At 40.9% G+C, this 9,675-nt stretch overlaps 1 protein-coding gene across 4 annotated transcripts in view; it reads left to right on the top strand.

Annotated features, from left to right (window-relative positions):
* The first annotated feature begins 858 nt into the window (after nucleotides 1-858).
* slc45a3 (solute carrier family 45 member 3) overlaps nucleotides 859-9,675 on the top strand; it is a 143,729-nt gene continuing 134,912 nt past the window's right edge. For all 4 annotated transcript variants that reach the window (XM_061918016.1, XM_061918017.1, XM_061918015.1 and 1 more), the window contains exon 1: nucleotides 859-1,063. The gene's annotated coding sequence lies outside the window, so the exon portion shown is untranslated. The remainder of the gene's footprint in view (nucleotides 1,064-9,675) is intronic.

The following is a 9,675-nucleotide window of genomic DNA, read 5'->3' as shown; positions in this document are numbered from 1 at the left end:
AGAGTCCAGTCCATAGTGGATCTAACATAATAGTGAGAGTCCAGTCCATAGCGGATCTAACATAATAGTGTGAGAGTCCAGTCCATAGTGGATCTAACATAATAGTGTGAAAGTCCAGTCCATAGTGGGTCTAACATAATAGTGAGAATCCAGTTCATAGTGGATCTAACATAATATAGTGAGAGTCCAGTCCATAGTGGATCTAACATAATAGTGAGAGTCCAGTCCATAGCGGATCTAACATAATAGTGTGAGAGTCCAGTCCATAGTGGATCTAACATAATAGTGAGAGTCCAGTCCATATTGGATCTAACATAATAGTGAGAGAGTCCAGTCCATAGTGGATCTAACATAATAGTGAGAGTCTAGTCCATAGTGGATCTAACATAATAGTGAGAGTCCAGTCCATAGTGGATCTAACATAATAGTGAGAGTCTAGTCCATAGTGGATCTAACATAATAGTGAGAGTCCAGGTCATAGTGCATCTAACATAATAGTGTGATAGTCCAGTCCATAGTGCCTTGATTGATACTTTTATTAGTAGATTGCACAGTACAGTACATATTCAGTACAATTGACCACTAAATGGTAACAGTTTGCTGCCTAATTTTTGTAAATACTTCCGGCTCCGTCACAATCACCGGTACAGGAAGTTGTGCTGTTAGTTCAAAACACATCCAATCATTTATTTGACCAGAAACTTATTAAAATGTTATGTTTAAAAAAAACGACAATTGTATCCAAATCGTCATTTCTAAATGACTATTTTGAATGATCTTGAGTGGAATCGACTTTTATGACGTCTCAGGTGACGTGGTGTTTTTTTATTTTGAAAGCCTAAACCGGATGCTGTACTTGCCTCCACGTCCACCTTGATGGTCGGTGTCCGTCCCAGCTGGCTAGTTGGCGGCCACAAGTTGATCACTGAGCGGCCACAAGTTGATCACTGAGCGGCCACAAGTTGATCACTGAGCGGCCACAAGTTGATCACTGAGCGGCCACAAGTTGAGCACTGAGCGGCCAGTCCAGGACCAGACAGTCGCCGCGGAGCCTCGCTAAAAGGTGAGCTTTAATCCCTGTAACATACTCCAATTTACTAAATATATTTAACCCGCATTTTTGTGTTGTTTGATACGCTGTACTTAAACGACGCTGGTTTGAAAAGCTGCTGAGTTGCTAAAACGTCTTCATTGTACGCCACCAAGCCCGCTAAATTGTGGCTTAGAATTCGGCTTTTGAGGCTACTTTGTACTCCAAACAATGAACATAAGCCAGAAATGTTTAGTTTTTTCATTCCTCTGCGTGGAAAATGTGTTTGGTCGTCCCAGTGAATGTTTAGCGTTGGTCCAGCAGAAGCAGCGTGGTGATTTCTGGAAGTTGTATTTTTCCTCCAAGCCTGCGTCGGCGTGTCTGCTGTCCGAAACACGCCAAGTATCACCCCGCCATTTTCTATCATCTTTTTTGCCTTTTAAAAAAAAAAAAAGGCAGTCCTCGTCACGGCAACATATTTTGGTGTCAACGTGTTAGTCAGATCCCCGCCGTCATGACACCACAACACCGATGAAGGGAGGGCATGGAGTGACGAGGAAGTTGTATTCATTTTAGTAAAGGGAATTATATTTATATAGCGCTTTTTCTCTAGTGACTCTAAGCGTTTCACATAGTGAAACCCAATATCTAAGTAACATTTAAAGGCCTACTGAAATGCCATCCATCCATCCATTTTACCGCTTTTTAACTTGTGGGGTCGCGGGGGGCGCTGGCGCCTATCATAGCTACAATCGGGCGGAAGGTGGGGTACACCCTGGACAAGTCGTTACCTCATCGCAGGGCCAACACAGATAGACAACATTCACACACTAGGGACCATTTTTAGTGTTGCCAATCAACCTTTCCCCAGGTGCATGTCTTTGGAGGTGGGAGGGGCCTATCCCCAGGTGCATGTCTTTGGAGGTGGGAGGGGCCTATCCCCAGGTGCATGTCTTTGGAGGTGGGAGGAGGCCGGATTATCAATCAATCAATGGTTTATTTATATAGCCTTAAATCACAAATGTCTCAAAGGACTGTACAAACCATTACGACTACAACATCCTCGGAAGAACCCACAAAAGGGCAAGAAAAACTCTCACCCAGTGGGCAGGGAGAATTCACATCCAGTGGGACGCCAGTGACAATGCTGACTATGAGAAACCTTGGAAATAACTGATTTTTATTGTTTTTAACCCTTTTGAAATTGTGATAATGTTCCCCTTTAAGTGGACTTTGTTTTTGATAGATTTTGAGAATTTTCAGGATTTAGCAGCGAGAGATAAACAACCCACTGTAAGTTGTAAGGGTTAGTAATGGCCCATAAGTGGGAGGTTTGTCTCTCCCGTCCTCTGTTGAGTGACGGGCATTGGAAATGTTTGACACGATAGCTTAGTTTGTCTGTAGAGGTTTTCAATGTCCTGGAATTGTCCTTAAGGGTTTCCTTTAGGGCAGGGGTAGGGAACCTATGGCTCTAGAGCCAGGTGTGGCTCTTTTGATGACTGCACCTGGCTCTCAGATAAATCTTTGCTGACATTGCTTAACACGGAAAGTAATTAATAAATTCTGCTGGTAATCAGTGTCAAAAATAAAGTTAAAAATATAAAACATTCTCATGCATTTTAATCCATCCATCCGGTTTCAACCGCACCTGTTAATGAAGTCGCATTAATGGTAAGAAGTATTTTATTTATTGTTGGTTATCTTCAGAATAACAGTGTTATTAAAAAGAATAAGAGACTTATTATACTCAAAAAATGTTGGTATTACTTAAAAATGCACGCATTTAGTTGTATTCAGTCTTAAAAAAATATATAATATGGCTCTCACTGAAATACTTTTTAAAATATTTGGTTTGTATGGCTCTCTCAGCCAAAAAGGTTCCCGACCCCTGCTTTAGGGGAATGTCATTGATTTGAAAGTATAATTGCCTAAGAAAATGCCACGCTCTTGCACAACTCCCAAGCACATGGTAAGTTCTTGAGCAATAGTACTTGAAAAGCAAAGAGATCTTTAAAAGGTTTGCACAACTGTGACACTCTCAATGTCAGAGTACAATTTTCAGTTCCCCACATAGAGATAACAGTAATTAAATACTAACATTGAAATGATTGGAAATATAATTGTCCAAAAACATATGCTCTTCCACAATTTCCAAGTGGGTTTACACTAAACCATTATTACTCATTTACTGAGGTCGTAATTACAAAATTGCAGTTCCTATTGCTATGACGTAGATTAATGACATTTCCACCTATTATTATAATTTGCTTTTGTGTTGCTTTTGGTTCATGTTGCAAACACTTTTTTATTAAGGATAAAAACTGTTGTTTTGGTAATTGCCTGTGTAAAACTAATGGTTTTAAAGTCCTACTGAAAGCCACTACTAGCGACCACGCAGTCTGATAGTTTATATATCAATGATGAAATATTAACATTGCAACACATGACAATACGGCCGCTTTACTTTACTAAATTACAATTTTAAATTTCCCGCAGAGTTTTTTGTTGAAAACGTCGCGGAATGATGTCTCGTATGATGACGCGTGCGCATGACGTCTCGGGTTGTAGCGGACATATTAGCCAAGTACCACACACGGCTAAAAGTCGTCTCTTTTCATGGCATAATTACACAGTATTTTGGACATCTGTGTTGCTGAATCTTTTGCAATTTGTTCAATTAATAATGGAGACTATAAATAAGAATGCTGTTGGTGGAAAGCGGTGAATTGCAGCTGCCTTTACCACCGAGACACAGCCGGTGTTTGTTTGTTGTGAAGCTTTAACATAGAGCGGTCAAGCGAACATGTTTCTCTACGTCAACCAGCAAGTTTTTGGATGGGAAAATTGTGATATTAAGTCTGCTCTTACTGGAGACTTCAGTGGATTATGGGACCTCCTACTGCAGCTCAAAAAGGCAGCTGTGATCTTGGCTCCTCCATTGGCTTCTCTCTGAGACACTGGCGTCACCGCAGCCATCCGACTTTCAGGTATGACTTTAGAATCTCACTAAAACACTATTAAAACAATAAGCAGATAAGGGATTTTCCAGAATTATCCTAGTAAATGTGGCTAATTACATCTGGAACGCTACCACTGCCGCCGCTCGGAGCCATCGCTTTTTCTTTTCTTTTATTTTAGTGCCTCACTCTTAACTTTCCTCATCCACAAATCTTTCATCCTCGCTCAAATTAATGGGGAAATTGTCGCTTTCTCGGTCCGAATAGCTCTTACTGCTGGAGGCTATGATTATAAACGATGTGAGGAGCTCCACAACGCGTGACGTCACGCGCACATCGTCTGCTACTTCCGGTAAAGGCAAGGCTTTTTTATTAGTGACCAAAAGTTGCGAACTTTGTCGATGTTCTCTACTAAATCCTTTCAGCAAAAATATGGTAATATCGCGAAATGATCATGTATGACACACAGAATGGAGCTGCTATCCCCGTTTAAATAAGAAAATCACATTTCTGTAGGCCTTTTTAATCGGCTTTCTGATTGTGCTGAGCTACTGTTTTGATGCCTGTATTGAGACGATAAGAGTGAGGTTGGAGCTCAACTTAGCAAAGTTTCTGTCATGATTTTCCTTCTTTAGCCTGCAAACTAGTTGATATTGAAATTCCAGTGCTTCTACTGATTGAAGCCAAGTTCTTGTTCTTTTATTATGGATGTCGACTGATCGTCGTGCCCTGCGAGGAGGTGGTGACTTGTCCAGGGTGCACCCCGCCTTCCACCTGATTGTAGCTGAGATAGGCACCGCGACCTCATAGGGAATAAGCGGTAGGAAATGGATGGATGGACTGATTGTTGTGTCGGCAGCAGGGACAAGAGAAAGATTGCTTTCATTGCTATGCGTGTTTCATTCCCATTCTGTATCAGTTATTGTCATATCCCTTTTTCTCATCTCCAATACTTATGCGGTGGAAAAAAAATCTGAATCACTGCAAGAGGTGTAAAACTTCCACCTAGGTCTGGGGGATATGGACTAAAACTAATACAGTATACCTGTATTTTTAGGCCAAATGGCAATATACTATATATATCGGTATTTTGAACAAAACAAGCAAAGTATTTAGCTTCAACTAAACACCAAATTACTATTACTACCAGTTAGGCCTGGGCGATGTGAACAACAACGGATACAGTGGTATTTTAGTTTCAATCCACAAAACAAGCAAAAGTATTTAGCTTCAACTAAACACCAAATTACTATTACTACCAGTTAGGCCCGGGCGATATGAACAACAACGGATACAGTAGTATTTTAGTTTCAATCCACAAAACAAGCAAAGTATTTAGCTTCAACTAAACACCAAATTACTATTACTACCAGTTAGGCCCGGGCGATATGAACAACAACGGATACAGTGGTATTTTAGTTTCAATCCAATTCATACCAGTATTTCCTAAAAAAACTTAAGATTGCCTCAGTTTTTTATGGCTAGATAACTAGTGTTGAGAGTGCTCAGATTATTTTTGTTGTAAGTAGGAACTTAATGTTTGTTGTAAGTAGTAACTTAATGTGGTGTTTATTCTTTTGAAAGTAAAAAGTGAGCCAAAACTGTCAGGAAAATTTTCAGTCATTTTGATTATGTATGTTAAAGTCCTACTGAAAGCCACTACTAGCGACCACGCAGTCTGATAGTTTATATATCAATGATGAAATATTAACATTGCAACACATGACAATACGGCCTTTTTACTTTACTAAATTGCAATTTTAAATTTCCCGCGAAGTGTCGTGTTGAAAACGTCGCGTTATGATGATGCGTGCGTTTGACGTCACCGGTTGTAGCGGACATTATTTTCCAGCCCGATCCAAGCTATAAGTAGTCTGCTTTTATTGCATATTTACACAGTATTCTGGACATCTGTGTTGCTGAATCTTTTACAATTTGTTCAATTAATAATGGAGAAGTCAAAGTACAAAGATGGAGGTGGGAAGCTTTTTAGCCTTAAACCACAAAAACACAGCCGGTGTTTCCTTGTGTAAAATTCCCGAAGATGAAGCTTTACTATGGATCAGAGTGGTCAAGCGAACGTGGATCCCGACTACATGTTAACAAGCAGTTTTCGGTGAGAAAATTGTGGTAATAAGTCGCCTCTTACCGGAGACATCAGCGGAGCTTCCTTCCTGCTGCAGCTGCCGTGACTTCCCTCAGAAACTCTGGCATGAACACACCCGTGGCCACACCCCTCCGACTTTCAGGTACTATTTAATCTCACTAAAAGACTAGCAACACAATAGGCAGATAAGGGATTTTCCAGAATTATCCTAGTAAATGTGTCTAATAACATCTGAATCACTCCCACTGCAATCTCCTTTTTTTTTTTGTAACTATTTTTTTGTTTCTTTTCTAGTCCCTCACTGTAAATTTCCTCATCCACAAATCTTTCATCCTCGCTCAAATTAATGGGGGAATTGTTGCTTTCTCGGTCCGAATAGCTCTAGCTGCTGGTGGCCATGATTGTTAACAATGTTCAGATGTGAGGAGCTCCACAACCTCGTGACGTCTCGTGCACATCGTCTGCTACTTCCGGTACAGGCAAGGCTTTTTTATTAGCGACCAAAAGTTGCCAACTTTATCGTGGATGTTCTCTACTAAATCCTTTCAGCAAAAATATGGCAATTTCGCAAAATGATGAAGTATGACACATAGAATGGAGCTGCTATCCCCGTTTGAATAAGAACATCTCATTTCAGTAGGCCTTTTAAGTTTCATGCTTGTGCGTGGAATAGATGGAGCTTCTTCTACTCTCTCATTGCGGTGAAAGCTGCTGGCTGTTCAATTTAACGATACTTTTCAGCCGCTATATTACATTACTTTAGTCTGCACAGGCTAAAGGTAGAGGCACACTTTTAACCAAGTTGTGGTTAAATATTTGACACAGAGAGGAGCTATCGCTAGCTTCTGTGTCGCTAACAGAACTGAACAACATAAACAGATGAGATTAGTGATAAAAGTCCCTACAAGGAGAGTTATGATCTTAAATAAATTGGTGTATATGTAAATAAAGCTGTAGTCACTCGCCAAAAGCCAAATGTGGTTGCTTACCAAAGCAGTGTATCACACTCGGGAATCGAGAAGTCGGTACAGCGCGCCATATTTCAAAAAAAGTTTGATGCACATGGCGTCATTATGCGTCAGAGAGGAGCCTCAATATATGAGGACTCCCTGTGCTTCGCCTGTCAGGTGCAGAGAAGAGCAAACGGAAAGGCGCATCAAAAGTTAAAATTAAAGTCCCTACGCTAGTCACACACACACTAGGTGTGGTGAAATTATCCTCTGCATTTGACCCATCCCCATGTTCACCCCCTGGGAGGTGAGGGGAGCAGTGAGCAGCAGCGCTTTTCGCGCTCTGGAATCATTTGGTGATTCAACCCCCAATTCCAACCCTTGATGTTGAGTGCCAAGCAGGGGAGGCAATGGGAGCAATTTTTATAGTCTTTGGTATGACTCGGTCAGGGTTTGAACTCACGACCTTCCAGTCTCAGGGCGGACAGTCTAACCACAAGGCCACTGAGCAGGCTTTGATACAAAAAGATACCAGTATGGCGGTATTGTCTCAAATATATATCGCTTTCTAAAATATACCAGTATTATACTTAAATCCGGTATATCGTGCAGCTTTGAAAAAATTACTTTTTACCTAATTACCAGTGTTTAAAGAAAAATACTTTTAAAATGTAATTAATTATAGGTAGTCATTACTTATACAAAAAAGTAATAACTAATAGTATTACCCTTTAAAAGCCTACTGAAATGAGATGTTCTTATTTAAACGGGGATAGCAGCTCCATTCTATGTGTCATACTTCATCATTTCGTGATATTGCCATATTTTTGCTGAAAGGATTTAGTAGAGAACATCCACGATAAAGTTCGCAACTTTTGGTCGCTAATACAAAAGCCTTGCCTTCACTGGAAGTAGCAGACGATGTGCGCGTGACGTCACGGGTTGTGGAGCTCCTCACATCCTCACATTGTTTACAATCATGGCCACCAGGAGCCAGAGCGATTCGGACCGAGAAAGCGACAATTTCCCCATTAATTTGAGCGAGGATGAAAGATTCGTGGATGAGAATAGTGAGAGTGAAGGACTAGAAAAAAAAAGGCGAGGGCAGTGAGAGCGATTCAGATGTTATTAGACACATTTACTAGGATAATTCTGGAAAATCTCTTATCTGCTTATTGTGTTACTAGTGTTTTAGTGAGATTATATGGTACCTGAAAGTCGGAAGGGTGTGGCCATGGGTGTGGTGACCGCCAGTGTTTCCGGTGGGAGGAGGTAATAGTCCGCAGCTGCAGGAGGACGCAAGCTCCGCTCATGTCTACGGTAAGAGCCGACTTATTAGCCCAATTTTCTCACCGAAACCTGCCGGTTGACATGTGGTCGGGAACCATGTTCGCTTGACAGCTCTGTTCCATAGTATAGCATCACCTTCGGGAATGTAAACAAGGAAATACTGGCTGTGTTTGTGTTGCTAAAGGCAGCTGCAATACATCGCTTCCCACCTACATCTTTCTTCTTTGACTTCTCCATCATTAATTGAACAAATTGCAAAAATTTCAGCAACACAGATGTCCAGAATACCGTGTAATATTGCGATTAAAACAGACCACTTACAGCTTGGATCGGGCTGGAAGAACATGTCCGCTACAACCGGTGACGTCACGCGCACGCGTCATCATTCCGCGACATTTTCAACAGCATACTTCGCGGGAAATTTAGTAAACTAAAGTGGTCGTATTGGCATGTGTTGCAATGTTAAGATTTCATCATTGATATATAAACTGTGTGGTCGCTAGTAGTGGCTTTCAGTCGGCCTTGACGAGGGAAAGAGTAATTTGTTACTTCCAAAAAAAACTTCAAATTTCTCATTTGCAGTTGAGAGAAGTCTCATCTGTGAGCAGTGTTTGTATGCCTTGGAAGGGGGTGTCTTTTGCCAAGTGACGTTTGGGATGAGCTGTAGTTGTTAGCTTTAGCAGTTTGCAGCAGCAGTTTGTAGTCTCTGACGGCTGTTCTGTTGAATATTTTCACAAGATTGTTTTACCGCTGGTTAATAAAAAGGAGTCAACGCCAGCTGCCGGAGCTATGGTGCATAAATGTGAATGTGGCAGGGGGTCGGTGCCGCTAATACGTGATAACGACTCTGGACGCATGCTAGTGCACCGGTGGGAGCACTGTAACTATCATAGGGAGAATCAAAAGATGCTATGGTGGTATTGCCTCAAATACATACCTCTTTCTAAAATATACCAGTACTTTTAATACCACTGTACCGCCCAGCCCTACTTAAACCCAAACTTTGTCCCATGTCAAAATGTTGAGGTTCTTAATAAATGCTTTTACGTAATGATTAGGGGTGTAACGGTCCACAAAAATTTTGGTTCGGTACGTACCTCGGTTTAGAGGTCACGGTTCGGTTCATTTTCGGGTCAGTAAGAAAAAAACAAAATATAAATTGTTTTGTTATTTATTTACCAAATTTGTAAACAATGGCTTTATCCTTTCAACATTGGGAACACTATAATGATTCTGCCCACGTGAATCAACATTAAACTGCCTCAAATCGTTGCGCGGATTAAATAAAAACACAAATCTTTTCTACTACATATAAAAAGTGCTACATTAAACAGTTTCAAG

The sequence above is a fragment of the Nerophis ophidion genome, linkage group LG12, assembly GCF_033978795.1.
Source record: "Nerophis ophidion isolate RoL-2023_Sa linkage group LG12, RoL_Noph_v1.0, whole genome shotgun sequence".
Taxonomy (NCBI): Eukaryota; Metazoa; Chordata; class Actinopteri; order Syngnathiformes; family Syngnathidae; genus Nerophis; species Nerophis ophidion.
Note: the sequence above shows the minus strand (reverse complement) of the source record. Positions and strands in the feature narration are given on the sequence as shown.